The 14,611-nt window shown below is 41.5% G+C and overlaps 12 non-coding genes across 12 annotated transcripts; all 12 read left to right on the top strand.

The window, feature by feature from the left end:
• Positions 1-1,862: 1,862 nt before the first annotated feature.
• TRNAR-ACG (transfer RNA arginine (anticodon ACG)) lies at positions 1,863-1,935 on the top strand. The gene has a single exon. It is a non-coding gene; the product is annotated as a tRNA-Arg (tRNA).
• An 8-nt stretch (positions 1,936-1,943) lies between these two features.
• TRNAH-GUG (transfer RNA histidin (anticodon GUG)) lies at positions 1,944-2,015 on the top strand. Its single transcript has one exon. It is a non-coding gene; the product is annotated as a tRNA-His (tRNA).
• Positions 2,016-4,083: 2,068 nt separating this feature from the next.
• TRNAR-ACG (transfer RNA arginine (anticodon ACG)) lies at positions 4,084-4,156 on the top strand. The gene has a single exon. It is a non-coding gene; the product is annotated as a tRNA-Arg (tRNA).
• A 1,616-nt stretch (positions 4,157-5,772) lies between these two features.
• On the top strand, positions 5,773-5,845 carry TRNAR-ACG (transfer RNA arginine (anticodon ACG)). Its single transcript has one exon. It is a non-coding gene; the product is annotated as a tRNA-Arg (tRNA).
• A 1,496-nt stretch (positions 5,846-7,341) lies between these two features.
• On the top strand, positions 7,342-7,414 carry TRNAR-ACG (transfer RNA arginine (anticodon ACG)). Its single transcript has one exon. It is a non-coding gene; the product is annotated as a tRNA-Arg (tRNA).
• An 8-nt stretch (positions 7,415-7,422) lies between these two features.
• TRNAH-GUG (transfer RNA histidin (anticodon GUG)) lies at positions 7,423-7,494 on the top strand. The gene has a single exon. It is a non-coding gene; the product is annotated as a tRNA-His (tRNA).
• Positions 7,495-8,920: 1,426 nt separating this feature from the next.
• TRNAR-ACG (transfer RNA arginine (anticodon ACG)) lies at positions 8,921-8,993 on the top strand. Its single transcript has one exon. It is a non-coding gene; the product is annotated as a tRNA-Arg (tRNA).
• An 8-nt stretch (positions 8,994-9,001) lies between these two features.
• TRNAH-GUG (transfer RNA histidin (anticodon GUG)) lies at positions 9,002-9,073 on the top strand. Its single transcript has one exon. It is a non-coding gene; the product is annotated as a tRNA-His (tRNA).
• A 1,506-nt stretch (positions 9,074-10,579) lies between these two features.
• TRNAH-AUG (transfer RNA histidin (anticodon AUG)) lies at positions 10,580-10,652 on the top strand. The gene has a single exon. It is a non-coding gene; the product is annotated as a tRNA-His (tRNA).
• A 558-nt stretch (positions 10,653-11,210) lies between these two features.
• On the top strand, positions 11,211-11,282 carry TRNAH-GUG (transfer RNA histidin (anticodon GUG)). Its single transcript has one exon. It is a non-coding gene; the product is annotated as a tRNA-His (tRNA).
• A 1,511-nt stretch (positions 11,283-12,793) lies between these two features.
• Positions 12,794-12,866, top strand: TRNAH-AUG (transfer RNA histidin (anticodon AUG)). Its single transcript has one exon. It is a non-coding gene; the product is annotated as a tRNA-His (tRNA).
• Positions 12,867-13,433: 567 nt separating this feature from the next.
• Positions 13,434-13,505, top strand: TRNAH-GUG (transfer RNA histidin (anticodon GUG)). Its single transcript has one exon. It is a non-coding gene; the product is annotated as a tRNA-His (tRNA).
• The last annotated feature ends 1,106 nt before the right edge of the window (positions 13,506-14,611 follow it).

The following is a 14,611-nucleotide window of genomic DNA, read 5'->3' as shown; positions in this document are numbered from 1 at the left end:
CACGCAGATTTGCTGCAGTTTTAAATACACAGCATGTCACTTCTTTGTGCAGATTCTGCAGCGGTTTGGCACCTGCTCCATGACAGGTGTCAAACCGCAGGGGAGAACCACAGGCTAATCCACAGATAAACCACATGTCTGTTGACAATGTTGACAAGTGGATTTAGACAAATCCATGCGGAAAATTCCACAGCAGAATTGGCAACATGAGCACACACCCTAAGCGTCTTTCTCTCCCTCTCTTGCCAACAGTAATTAGCAAGTTTGACACTTCATCATGCATTCGTGTACTCAGCAATGCTAGTTAGTCGACTGAGTAACAGGTGTCTCTCAGGCATCTTTCTCTCCCCCTCTCTCTCACCCTCTTCAAGGGTGGTGCACAAGTCTCTAACTCTATCTTTGAGGGTGGTGAACAAGTCTCACAATTTCCTTCTCACACTCTGTGCAGGTGGTGCTCAACTCTCTCTCTCTCTCTCTCTCTCTCTCTCTCTCTCTCTCTCTCTCTCTCTCTCTCTCTCTCTCTCTCTCTCTCTCTCTCTCTCTCTCTCTCTCTCTCTCTCTCTCTCTCTCTCTCTCTCTCTCTCTCTCTCTCTCTCTCTCCTAACAGGTTGTGCTTCATCGTCTTACTCTGGCACTCTCTCTCACCCTCTTCGAGGGTGGTGTGCAAGTCTCTACCTCTATCTTCGAGGGTGGCGAACAAGCCTCGCTATTTCTTTCTCACCCTCTTTGCAGGTGGTGCTTAGCTCTCACACTCTCATCACCCACTCTAAGCGCAATCGATCAACTCTTTTCAGCGGTTGATCATCACTAATCTACAATAAAATTCATCATCTTTATTATTTTTCTTTCATTTTGACAACTTTTGTCTGCCAAGTAGTGATTTTGCTGGTTACTCTCAAGATAGTAATATTAGGTAAAAGGAAACTTTACATATAACTTGTAAATTGTTTCTTTTGCATGATTTCTTTTTCTATCTGCCATCTAGTGAATTTGCTTTCTCGAAAAATGTGAGAAAAATTGAAACATCGCACATGAATGCAGGAAGATAGAAATTGTTCATTCTAAAACATGAATTTCAGATTGAACAAAAATATTTTGTTTCAGATTCTGAGTGGATTGGCAAGAAAAGAAAGACTTATGTGGCGATGACAGCCTATTGCAGGTTTTACTTTGCTTTAGCATGATGGTGCATGAAAAAGAAAACATCAACGTAAGGGCCAGTGGTGCAATGGATAACGCGTCTGACTACGGATCAGAAGATTGTAGGTTCGACTCCTGGCTGGAGAATGTTGCCGTGATCGTATAGTGGTTAGGACTCTGCGTTGTGGCCGCAGCAACCCTAGTTTGAAACCGGGTCACGGTATCTTATAGATTCTGCACAAACCTTTAAATAAGCTGATTTTTGAAATTTTGCAATCAGTAAATAGGCAGCAAACTTCATCTTCTTCATCAATTCTTCTCTATGCATGCGATGGTTAATATTCAGTGATTCTACCTCCTCACAAAACTTTTGTCTGCCAAGTAGTGATTTTGCTGGTTACTCTCAAGATAGTAATATTAGGTAAAAGGAAACTTTACATATAACTTGTAAATTGTTTCTTTTGCATGATTTCTTTTTCTATCTGCCAACTAGTGAATTTGCTTTCTCGAAAAATGTGAGAAAAATTGAAACATCGCACATGAATGCAGGAAGATAGAAATTGTTCATTCTAAAACATGAATTTCAGATTGAACAAAAATATTTTGTTTCAGATTCTGAGTGGATTGGCAAGAAAAGAAAGACTTATGTGGCGATGACAGCCTATTGCAGGTTTTACTTTGCTTTAGCATGATGGTGCATGAAAAAGAAAACATCAACGTAAGGGCCAGTGGCGCAATGGATAACGCGTCTGACTACGGATCAGAAGATTGTAGGTTCGACTCCTACCTGGCTCGAGAATGTTGCCGTGATCGTATAGTGGTTAGTACTCTGCGTTGTGGCCGCAGCAACCCCGGTTCGAATCCGGGTCACGGCATCTTATAGATTCTGCACAAAGCTTTAAATAAGCTGATTTTTGAAATTTTGCAATCAGTAAATAGGCAGCAAACTTCATCTTCTTCATCAATTCTTCTCTATGCATGCGATGGTTAATATTCAGTGATTCTACCTCCTCACAAAACTTAAGACAAACAGGACCTTCACAAATGACCATAACATTTATACAGAAATGTTTAGCCTCTCTTACAAGATATTCTTTTAAAGCAAAAACAATAGTAATTAGCAAGTGTGGCACTTCATCATCAAGTGTCATTTAACTCAATGCAAAAAACAGTCCCCACAGTTCTGTATTTTCCACGCAGATTTGCTGCAGTTTTAAATACACAGCATGTCACTTCTTTGTGCAGATTCTGCAGCGGTTTGGCACCTGCTCCATGACAGGTGTCAAACCGCAGGGGAGAACCACAGGCTAATCCACAGATAAACCACATGTCTGTTGACAATGTTGACAAGTGGATTTAGACAAATCCATGCGGAAAATTCCACAGCAGAATTGGCAACATGAGCACACACCCTAAGCGTCTTTCTCTCCCTCTCTTGCCAACAGTAATTAGCAAGTTTGACACTTCATCATGCATTCGTGTACTCAGCAATGCTAGTTAGTCGACTGAGTAACAGGTGTCTCTCAGGCATCTTTCTCTCCCCCTCTCTCTCACCCTCTTCAAGGGTGGTGCACAAGTCTCTAACTCTATCTTTGAGGGTGGTGAACAAGTCTCACAATTTCCTTCTCACCCTCTGTGCAGGTGGTGCTCAACTCTCTCTCTATCTCTCTCTATCTCTCTCTCTCTCTCTCTCTCTTCATCGTCTTACTCTGGCACTCTCTCTCACCCTCTTCGAGGGTGGTGTGCAAGTCTCTACCTCTATCTTCGAGGGTGGCGAACAAGCCTCGCTATTTCTTTCTCACCCTCTTTGCAGGTGGTGCTTAGCTCTCACACTCTCATCACCCACTCTAAGCGCAATCGATCAACTCTTTTCAGCGGTCGATCATCACTAATCTACAATAAAATTCATCATCTTTATTATTTTTCTTTCATTTTGACAACTTTTGTCTGCCAAGTAGTGATTTTGCTGGTTACTCTCAAGATAGTAATATTAGGTAAAAGGAAACTTTACATATAACTTGTAAATTGTTTCTTTTGCATGATTTCTTTTTCTATCTGCCATCTAGTGAATTTGCTTTCTCGAAAAATGTGAGAAAAATTGAAACATCGCACATGAATGCAGGAAGATAGAAATTGTTCATTCTAAAACATGAATTTCAGATTGAACAAAAATATTTTGTTTCAGATTCTGAGTGGATTGGCAAGAAAAGAAAGACTTATGTGGCGATGACAGCCTATTGCAGGTTTTACTTTGCTTTAGCATGATGGTGCATGAAAAAGAAAACATCAACGTAAGGGCCAGTGGTGCAATGGATAACGCGTCTGACTACGGATCAGAAGATTGTAGGTTCGACTCCTGGCTGGAGAATGTTGCTGTGATCGTATAGTGGTTAGGACTCTGCGTTGTGGCCGCAGCAACCCTAGTTTGAAACCGGGTCACGGTATCTTATAGATTCTGCACAAACCTTTAAATAAGCTGATTTTTGAAATTTTGCAATCAGTAAATAGGCAGCAAACTTCATCTTCTTCATCAATTCTTCTCTATGCATGCGATGGTTAATATTCAGTGATTCTACCTCCTCACAAAACTTTTGTCTGCCAAGTAGTGATTTTGCTGGTTACTCTCAAGATAGTAATATTAGGTAAAAGGAAACTTTACATATAACTTGTAAATTGTTTCTTTTGCATGATTTCTTTTTCTATCTGCCAACTAGTGAATTTGCTTTCTCGAAAAATGTGAGAAAAATTGAAACATCGCACATGAATGCAGGAAGATAGAAATTGTTCATTCTAAAACATGAATTTCAGATTGAACAAAAATATTTTGTTTCAGATTCTGAGTGGATTGGCAAGAAAAGAAAGACTTATGTGGCGATGACAGCCTATTGCAGGTTTTACTTTGCTTTAGCATGATGGTGCATGAAAAAGAAAACATCAACGTAAGGGCCAGTGGCGCAATGGATAACGCGTCTGACTACGGATCAGAAGATTGTAGGTTCGACTCCTACCTGGCTCGAGAATGTTGCCGTGATCGTATAGTGGTTAGTACTCTGCGTTGTGGCCGCAGCAACCCCGGTTCGAATCCAGGTCACGGCATCTTATAGATTCTGCACAAAGCTTTAAATAAGCTGATTTTTGAAATTTTGCAATCAGTAAATAGGCAGCAAACTTCATCTTCTTCATCAATTCTTCTCTATGCATGCGATGGTTAATATTCAGTGATTCTACCTCCTCACAAAACTTAAGACAAACAGGAACTTCACAAATGACCATAACATTTATACAGAAATGTTTAGCCTCTCTTACAAGATATTCTTTTAAAGCAAAAACAATAGTAATTAGCAAGTGTGGCACTTCATCATCAAGTGTCATTTAACTCAATGCAAAAAGCAGTGGCCACAGTTCAGTATTTTCCACGCAGATTTGCTGCAGTTTTAAATACACAGCATGTCACTTCTTTGTGCAGATTCTGCAGCGGTTTGGCACCTGCTCCATGACAGGTGTCAAACCGCAGGGGAGAACCACAGGCTAATCCACAGATAAACCACATGTCTGTTGACAATGTTGACAAGTGGATTTAGACAAATCCATGCGGAAAATTCCACAGCAGAATTGGCAACATGAGCACACACCCTAAGCGTCTTTCTCTGCCTCTCTTGCCAACAGTAATTAGCAAGTTTGACACTTCATCATGCATTCGTGTACTCAGCAATGCTAGTTAGTCGACTGAGTAACAGGTGTCTCTCAGGCATCTTTCTCTCCCCCTCTCTCTCACCCTCTTCAAGGGTGGTGCACAAGTCTCTAACTCAATCTTTGAGGGTGGTGAACAAGTCTCACAATTTCCTTCTCACACTCTGTGCAGGTGGTGCTCAACTCTCTCTCTCTCTCTCTCTCTCTCTCTCTCTCTCTCTCTCTCTCTCTCTCTCTCTCTCTCTCTCTCTCTCTCTCTCTCTCTCTCTCTCTCTCTCTCTCTCTCTCTCTCTCTCTCTCTCTCTCTCTCTCTCTCTCTCTCTCTCTCCTAACAGGTTGTGCTTCATCGTCTTACTCTGGCACTCTCTCTCACCCTCTTCGAGGGTGGTGTGCACGTCTCTACCTCTATCTTCGAGGGTGGCGAACAAGCCTCGCTATTTCTTTCTCACCCTCTTTGCAGGTGGTGCTTAGCTCTCACACTCTCATCACCCACTCTAAGCGCAATCGATCAACTCTTTTCAGCGGTCGATCATCACTAATCTACAATAAAATTCATCATCTTTATTATTTTTCTTTCCTTTTGACAACTTTTGTCTGCCAAGTAGTGATTTTGCTGGTTACTCTCAAGATAGTAATATTAGGTAAAAGGAAACTTTACATATAACTTGTAAATTGTTTCTTTTGCATGATTTCTTTTTCTATCTGCCAACTAGTGAATTTGCTTTCTCGAAAAATGTGAGAAAAATTGAAACATCGCACATGAATGCAGGAAGATAGAAATTGTTCATTCTAAAACATGAATTTCAGATTGAACAAAAATATTTTGTTTCAGATTCTGAGTGGATTGGCAAGAAAAGAAAGACTTATGTGGCGATGACAGCCTATTGCAGGTTTTACTTTGCTTTAGCATGATGGTGCATGAAAAAGAAGACATCAACGTAAGGGCCAGTGGCGCAACGGATAACGCGTCTGACTACGGATCAGAAGATTGTAGGTTTGACTCCTACCTGGCTCGAGAATGTTGCCGTGATCGTATAGTGGTTAGTACTCTGCGTTGTGGCCGCAGCAACCCCGTTTCGAATCCGGGTCACGGCATCTTATAGATTCTGCACAAAGCTTTAAATAAGCTGATTTTTGAAATTTTGCAATCAGTAAATAGGCAGCAAACTTCATCTTCTTCATCAATTCTTCTCTATGCATGTGATGGTTAATATTCAGTGATTCTACCTCCTCACAAAACTTAAGACAAACAGGAACTTCACAAATGACCATAACATTTATACAGAAATGTTTAGCCTCTCTTACAAGATATTCTTTTAAAGCAAAAACAATAGTAATTAGCAAGTGTGGCACTTCATCATCAAGTGTCATTTAACTCAATGCAAAAAGCAGTGGCCACAGTTCAGTATTTTCCACACAGATTTGCTGCAGTTTTAAATACACAGCATGTCACTTCTTTGTGCAGATTCTGCAGCGGTTTGGCACCTGCTCCATGACAGGTGTCAAACCGCAGGGGAGAACCACAGGCTAATCCACAGATAAACCACATGTCTGTTGACAATGTTGACAAGTGGATTTAGACAAATCCATGCGGAAAATTCCACAGCAGAATTGGCAACATGAGCACACACCCTAAGCGTCTTTCTCTGCCTCTCTTGCCAACAGTAATTAGCAAGTTTGACACTTCATCATGCATTCGTGTACTCAGCAATGCTAGTTAGTCGACTGAGTAACAGGTGTCTCTCAGGCATCTTTCTCTCCCCCTCTCTCTCACCCTCTTCAAGGGTGGTGCACAAGTCTCTAACTCTATCTTTGAGGGTGGTGAACAAGTCTCACAATTTCCTTCTCACACTCTGTGCAGGTGGTGCTCAACTCTCTCTCTCTCTCTCTCTCTCTCCTAACAGGTTGTGCTTCATCGTCTTACTCTGGCACTCTCTCTCACCCTCTTCGAGGGTGGTGTGCAAGTCTCTACCTCTATCTTCGAGGGTGGCGAACAAGCCTCGCTATTTCTTTCTCACCCTCTTTGCAGGTGGTGCTTAGCTCTCACACTCTCATCACCCACTCTAAGCGCAATCGATCAACTCTTTTCAGCGGTCGATCATCACTAATCTACAATAAAATTCATCATCTTTATTATTTTTCTTTCCTTTTGACAACTTTTGTCTGCCAAGTAGTGATTTTGCTGGTTACTCTCAAGATAGTAATATTAGGTAAAAGGAAACTTTACATATAACTTGTAAATTGTTTCTTTTGCATGATTTCTTTTTCTATCTGCCAACTAGTGAATTTGCTTTCTCGAAAAATGTGAGAAAAATTGAAACATCGCACATGAATGCAGGAAGATAGAAATTGTTCATTCTAAAACATGAATTTCAGATTGAACAAAAATATTTTGTTTCAGATTCTGAGTGGATTGGCAAGAAAAGAAAGACTTATGTGGCGATGACAGCCTATTGCAGGTTTTACTTTGCTTTAGCATGATGGTGCATGAAAAAGAAGACATCAACGTAAGGGCCAGTGGCGCAACGGATAACGCGTCTGACTACGGATCAGAAGATTGTAGGTTCGACTCCTACCTGGCTCGAGAATGTTGCCGTGATCGTATAGTGGTTAGTACTCTGCGTTGTGGCCGCAGCAACCCCGGTTCGAATCCGGGTCACGGTATCTTATAGATTCTGCACAAAGCTTTAAATAAGCTGATTTTTGAAATTTTGCAATCAGTAAATAGGCAGCAAACTTCATCTTCTTCATCAATTCTTCTCTATGCATGCGATGGTTAATATTCAGTGATTCTACCTCCTCACAAAACTTAAGACAAACAGGAACTTCACAAATGACCATAACATTTATACAGAAATGTTTAGCCTCTCTTACAAGATATTCTTTTAAAGCAAAAACAATAGTAATTAGCAAGTGTGGCACTTCATCATCAAGTGTCATTTAACTCAATGCAAAAAGCAGTGGCCACAGTTCAGTATTTTCCACGCAGATTTGCTGCAGTTTTAAATACACAGCATGTCACTTCTTTGTGCAGATTCTGCAGCGGTTTGGCACCTGCTCCATGACAGGTGTCAAACCGCAGGGGAGAACCACAGGCTAATCCACAGATAAACCACATGTCTGTTGACAATGTTGACAAGTGGATTTAGACAAATCCATGCGGAAAATTCCACAGCAGAATTGGCAACATGAGCACACACCCTAAGCGTCTTTCTCTGCCTCTCTTGCCAACAGTAATTAGCAAGTTTGACACTTCATCATGCATTCGTGTACTCAGCAATGCTAGTTAGTCGACTGAGTAACAGGTGTCTCTCAGGCATCTTTCTCTCCCCCTCTCTCTCACCCTCTTCAAGGGTGGTGCACAAGTCTCTAACTCTATCTTTGAGGGTGGTGAACAAGTCTCACAATTTCCTTCTCACACTCTGTGCAGGTGGTGCTCAACTCTCTCTCTCTCTCTCTCTCTCTCTCTCTCTCTCCTAACAGGTTGTGCTTCATCGTCTTACTCTGGCACTCTCTCTCACCCTCTTCGAGGGTGGTGTGCAAGTCTCTACCTCTATCTTCGAGGGTGGCGAACAAGCCTCGCTATTTCTTTCTCACCCTCTTTGCAGGTGGTGCTTAGCTCTCACACTCTCATCACCCACTCTAAGCGCAATCGATCAACTCTTTTCAGCGGTCGATCATCACTAATCTACAATAAAATTCATCATCTTTATTATTTTTCTTTCCTTTTGACAACTTTTGTCTGCCAAGTAGTGATTTTGCTGGTTACTCTCAAGATAGTAATATTAGGTAAAAGGAAACTTTACATATAACTTGTAAATTGTTTCTTTTGCATGATTTCTTTTTCTATCTGCCAACTAGTGAATTTGCTTTCTCGAAAAATGTGAGAAAAATTGAAACATCGCACATGAATGCAGGAAGATAGAAATTGTTCATTCTAAAACATGAATTTCAGATTGAACAAAAATATTTTGTTTCAGATTCTGAGTGGATTGGCAAGAAAAGAAAGACTTATGTGGCGATGACAGCCTATTGCAGGTTTTACTTTGCTTTAGCATGATGGTGCATGAAAAAGAAAACATCAACGTAAGGGCCAGTGGCGCAATGGATAATGCGTCTGACTACGGATCAGAAGATTGTAGGTTCGACTCCTACCTGGCTCGAGAATGTTGCCGTGATCGTATAGTGGTTAGTACTCTGCGTTGTGGCCGCAGCAACCCCGGTTCGAATCCGGGTCACGGCATCTTATAGATTCTGCACAAAGCTTTAAATAAGCTGATTTTTGAAATTTTGCAATCAGTAAATAGGCAGCAAACTTCATCTTCTTCATCAATTCTTCTCTATGCATGCGATGGTTAATATTCAGTGATTCTACCTCCTCACAAAACTTAAGACAAACAGGAACTTCACAAATGACCATAACATTTATACAGAAATGTTTAGCCTCTCTTACAAGATATTCTTTTAAAGCAAAAACAATAGTAATTAGCAAGTGTGGCACTTCATCATCAAGTGTCATTTAACTCAATGCAAAAAGCAGTGGCCACAGTTCAGTATTTTCCACGCAGATTTGCTGCAGTTTTAAATACACAGCATGTCACTTCTTTGTGCAGATTCTGCAGCGGTTTGGCACCTGCTCCATGACAGGTGTCAAACCGCAGGGGAGAACCACAGGATAATCCACAGATAAACCACATGTCTGTTGACAATGTTGACAAGTGGATTTAGACAAATCCATGCGAAAAATTCCACAGCAGAATTGGCAACATGAGCACACACCCTAAGCGTCTTTCTCTGCCTCTCTTGCCAACAGTAATTAGCAAGTTTGACACTTCATCATGCATTCGTGTACTCAGCAATGCTAGTTAGTCGACTGAGTAACAGGTGTCTCTCAGGCATCTTTCTCTCCCCCTCTCTCTCACCCTCTTCAAGGGTGGTGCACAAGTCTCTAACTCTATCTTTGAGGGTGGTGAACAAGTCTCACAATTTCCTTCTCACACTCTGTGCAGGTGGTGCTCAACTCTCTCTCTCTCTCTCTCTCTCTCTCTCTCTCTCTCTCTCTCTCTCTCTCTCTCTCTCTCTCTCTCTCTCTCTCTCTCTCTCTCTCTCTCTCTCTCTCTCTCTCTCTCTCTCTCTCAACAGGTTGTGCTTCATCGTCTTACTCTGGCACTCTCTCTCACCCTCTTCGAGGGTGGTGTGCAAGTCTCTACCTCTATCTTCGAGGGTGGCGAACAAGCCTCGCTATTTCTTTCTCACCCTCTTTGCAGGTGGTGCTTAGCTCTCACACTCTCATCACCCACTCTAAGCGCAATCGATCAACTCTTTTCAGCGGTCGATCACCACTAATCTACAATAAAATTCATCATCTTTATTATTTTTCTTTCCTTTTGACAACTTTTGTCTGCCAAGTAGTGATTTTGCTGGTTACTCTCAAGATAGTAATATTAGGTAAAAGGAAACTTTACATATAACTTGTAAATTGTTTCTTTTGCATGATTTCTTTTTCTATCTGCCAACTAGTGAATTTGCTTTCTCGAAAAATGTGAGAAAAATTGAAACATCGCACATGAATGCAGGAAGATAGAAATTGTTCATTCTAAAACATGAATTTCAGATTGAACAAAAATATTTTGTTTCAGATTCTGAGTGGATTGGCAAGAAAAGAAAGACTTATGTGGCGATGACAGCCTATTGCAGGTTTTACTTTGCTTTAGCATGATGGTGCATGAAAAAGAAAACATCAACGTAAGGGCCAGTGGCGCAATGGATAACGCGTCTGACTATGGATCAGAAGATTGTAGGTTCGACTCCTACCTGGCTCGAGAATGTTGCCGTGATCGTATAGTGGTTAGTACTCTGCGTTGTGGCCGCATCAACCCCGGTTTGAATCCGGGTCACGGCATCTTATAGATTCTGCACAAAGCTTTAAATAAGCTGATTTTTGAAATTTTGCAATCAGTAAATAGGCAGCAAACTTCATCTTCTTCATCAATTCTTCTCTATGCATGCGATGGTTAATATTCAGTGATTCTACCTCCTCACAAAACTTAAGACAAACAGGAACTTCACAAATGACCATAACATTTATACAGAAATGTTTAGCCTCTCTTACAAGATATTCTTTTAAAGCAAAAACAATAGTAATTAGCAAGTGTGGCACTTCATCATCAAGTGTCATTTAACTCAATGCAAAAAGCAGTGGCCACAGTTCAGTATTTTCCACGCAGATTTGCTGCAGTTTTAAATACACAGCATGTCACTTCTTTGTGCAGATTCTGCAGCGGTTTGGCACCTGCTCCATGACACTGGCGCAATGGATAATGCGTCTGACTACGGATCAGAAGATTGTAGGTTCGACTCCTACCTGGCTCGAGAATGTTGCCGTGATCGTATAGTGGTTAGTACTCTGCGTTGTGGCCGCAGCAACCCCGGTTCGAATCCGGGTCACGGCATCTTATAGATTCTGCACAAAGCTTTAAATAAGCTGATTTTTGAAATTTTGCAATCAGTAAATAGGCAGCAAACTTCATCTTCTTCATCAATTCTTCTCTATGCATGCGATGGTTAATATTCAGTGATTCTACCTCCTCACAAAACTTAAGACAAACAGGAACTTCACAAATGACCATAACATTTATACAGAAATGTTTAGCCTCTCTTACAAGATATTCTTTTAAAGCAAAAACAATAGTAATTAGCAAGTGTGGCACTTCATCATCAAGTGTCATTTAACTCAATGCAAAAAGCAGTGGCCACAGTTCAGTATTTTCCACGCAGATTTGCTGCAGTTTTAAATACACAGCATGTCACTTCTTTGTGCAGATTCTGCAGCGGTTTGGCACCTGCTCCATGACAGGTGTCAAACCGCAGGGGAGAACCACAGGCTAATCCACAGATAAACCACATGTCTGTTGACAATGTTGACAAGTGGATTTAGACAAATCCATGCGGAAAATTCCACAGCAGAATTGGCAACATGAGCACACACCCTAAGCGTCTTTCTCTGCCTCTCTTGCCAACAGTAATTAGCAAGTTTGACACTCTCTTGCCAACAGTAATTAGCAAGTTTGACACTTCATCATGCATTCGTGTACTCAGCAATGCTAGTTAGTCGACTGAGTAACAGGTGTCTCTCAGGCATCTTTCTCTCCCCCTCTCTCACCCTCTTCAAGGGTGGTGCACAAGTCTCTAACTCTATCTTTGAGGGTGGTGAACAAGTCTCACAATTTCCTTCTCACCCTCTGTGCAGGTGGTGCTCAACTCTCTCTCTCTCTCTCTCTCTCTCTCTCTCTCTCTCTCTCTCTCTCTCTCTCTCTCTCTCTCTCTCTCTCTCTCTCTCTCTCTCTCTCTCAACAGGTTGTGCTTCATCGTCTTACTCTGGCACTCTCTCTCACCCTCTTCGAGGGTGGTGTGCAAGTCTCTACCTCTATCTTCGAGGGTGGCGAACAAGCCTCGCTATTTCTTTCTCACCCTCTTTGCAGGTGGTGCTTAGCTCTCACACTCTCATCACCCACTCTAAGCGCAATCGATCAACTCTTTTCAGCGGTCGATCACCACTAATCTACAATAAAATTCATCATCTTTATTATTTTTCTTTCCTTTTGACAACTTTTGTCTGCCAAGTAGTGATTTTGCTGGTTACTCTCAAGATAGTAATATTAGGTAAAAGGAAACTTTACATATAACTTGTAAATTGTTTCTTTTGCATGATTTCTTTTTCTATCTGCCAACTAGTGAATTTGCTTTCTCGAAAAATGTGAGAAAAATTGAAACATCGCACATGAATGCAGGAAGATAGAAATTGTTCATTCTAAAACATGAATTTCAGATTGAACAAAAATATTTTGTTTCAGATTCTGAGTGGATTGGCAAGAAAAGAAAGACTTATGTGGCGATGACAGCCTATTGCAGGTTTTACTTTGCTTTAGCATGATGGTGCATGAAAAAGAAAACATCAACGTAAGGGCCAGTGGCGCAATGGATAACGCTTCTGACTATGGATCAGAAGATTGTAGGTTCGACTCCTACCTGGCTCGAGAATGTTGCCGTGATCGTATAGTGGTTAGTACTCTGCGTTGTGGCCGCATCAACCCCGGTTTGAATCCGGGTCACGGCATCTTATAGATTCTGCACAAAGCTTTAAATAAGCTGATTTTTGAAATTTTGCAATCAGTAAATAGGCAGCAAACTTCATCTTCTTCATCAATTCTTCTCTATGCATGCGATGGTTAATATTCAGTGATTCTACCTCCTCACAAAACTTAAGACAAACAGGAACTTCACAAATGACCATAACATTTATACAGAAATGTTTAGCCTCTCTTACAAGATATTCTTTTAAAGCAAAAACAATAAAAACAATAGTAATTAGCAAGTGTGGCACTTCATCATCAAGTGTCATTTAACTCAATGCAAAAAGCAGTGGCCACAGTTCAGTATTTTCCACGCAGATTTGCTGCAGTTTTAAATACACAGCATGTCACTTCTTTGTGCAGATTCTGCAGCGGTTTGGCACCTGCTCCATGACACTGGCGCAATGGATAATGCGTCTGACTACGGATCAGAAGATTGTAGGTTCGACTCCTACCTGGCTCGAGAATGTTGCCGTGATCGTATAGTGGTTAGTACTCTGCGTTGTGGCCGCAGCAACCCCGGTTCGAATCCGGGTCACGGCATCTTATAGATTCTGCACAAAGCTTTAAATAAGCTGATTTTTGAAATTTTGCAATCAGTAAATAGGCAGCAAACTTCATCTTCTTCATCAATTCTTCTCTATGCATGCGATGGTTAATATTCAGTGATTCTACCTCCTCACAAAACTTAAGACAAACAGGAACTTCACAAATGACCATAACATTTATACAGAAATGTTTAGCCTCTCTTACAAGATATTCTTTTAAAGCAAAAACAATAGTAATTAGCAAGTGTGGCACTTCATCATCAAGTGTCATTTAACTCAATGCAAAAAGCAGTGGCCACAGTTCAGTATTTTCCACGCAGATTTGCTGCAGTTTTAAATACACAGCATGTCACTTCTTTGTGCAGATCTGCAGCGGTTTGGCACCTGCTCCATGACAGGTGTCAAACCGCAGGGGAGAACCACAGGCTAATCCACAGATAAACCACATGTCTGTTGACAATGTTGACAAGTGGATTTAGACAAATCCATGCGGAAAATTCCACAGCAGAATTGGCAACATGAGCACACACCCTAAGCGTCTTTCTCTGCCTCTCTTGCCAACAGTAATTAGCAAGTTTGACACTCTCTTGCCAACAGTAATTAGCAAGTTTGACACTTCATCATGCATTCGTGTACTCAGCAATGCTAGTTAGTCGACTGAGTAACAGGTGTCTCTCAGGCATCTTTCTCTCCCCCTCTCTCACCCCTCTTCAAGGGGTGGTGCACAAGTCTCCTAACTCTATCTTTGAGGGTGGTGAACAAGTCTCACAATTTCCTTCTCACCCTCTGTGCAGGTGGTGCTCAACTCTCTCTCTCTCTCTCTCTCTCTCCGTCTTCTCTCTCTCTCTCTCTCCTCTCTCTCTCTCTATCTTCTCTCTCTCTCTCTCTCTCTCTCTCTCTCTCTCTCTCTCTCTCTCTCTCTCTCTCTCTCTCCTAACAGGTTGTGCTTCATCGTCTTACTCTGGCACTCTCTCTCACCCTCTTCGAGGGTGGTGTGCAAGTCTCTACCTCTATCTTCGAGGGTGGCGAACAAGCCTCGCTATTTCTTTCTCACCCTCTTTGCAGGTGGTGCTTAGCTCTCACACTCTCATCACCCACTCT

This window comes from Dendrobates tinctorius, unplaced genomic scaffold (genome assembly GCF_039654945.1).
Source record: "Dendrobates tinctorius isolate UK_male_01 unplaced genomic scaffold, ASM3965494v1 ptg000601l, whole genome shotgun sequence".
NCBI lineage: Eukaryota > Metazoa > Chordata > Amphibia > Anura > Dendrobatidae > Dendrobates > Dendrobates tinctorius.
This window is presented reverse-complemented; position numbering and strand designations above follow the sequence as displayed.